Source organism: Octopus bimaculoides, chromosome 18 (assembly GCF_001194135.2).
Source record: "Octopus bimaculoides isolate UCB-OBI-ISO-001 chromosome 18, ASM119413v2, whole genome shotgun sequence".
NCBI classification, from domain to species: domain Eukaryota; kingdom Metazoa; phylum Mollusca; class Cephalopoda; order Octopoda; family Octopodidae; genus Octopus; species Octopus bimaculoides.
This window is the reverse complement of record NC_068998.1, coordinates 6,359,014-6,359,629: the sequence shown is the minus strand read 5'-3', so window position 1 is coordinate 6,359,629 and position 616 is coordinate 6,359,014.

The window sequence follows — 616 nt, the reverse complement described above, 5'->3', positions numbered from 1 at the left end:
ATATATATTTGTATGTTTTCGCTGCTTTTCAGCTATTTTTCTTGAAATTACTTTTAATCATGGTCGTGTAGTCATCCTTGCTATCGTCAAAATTATTGTTTTTGTTGTTATTGCTCTTATAATTATTGTTAATTCGCCTGCATTTTTCCATGTGACTATGCTTATCTATCCTTGATCTTTCTTTCTCTCTCTCTCTCTCTCTCTCTCTCTCTCTCTCTCTCTCTCTCTCTCTCTCTCTCTCTCTCTCTCTCTCTCTCTCTCTCTAACCAATCTCTTTCCCCTGTGTATTTCTATGCACGTATGTGTATATAAGACAAGCATGCGAACACAGTACGCGAACCCGGGGAAGCCGACTGCTGGTGTGTTTATCGCATGTACGGGCATTGCTGGCAATTTGTAGAGGCAATGGTCACTGATAGCCTTCCATGGTCAGGAGTGGACTGCCATCATCATCATCGTCGTCGTCGTCGTCGTCATCATCATCATCATCATCATCATCATCTTCATCATCAACGTCATCATCATCATCATCACCATCATTACGATCATCATATCTCCATCTGTCTGTCTGTCTGTCTGTCTGTCTCTCTCTCTCTCTCTCTCTCTCTCTCTCTCT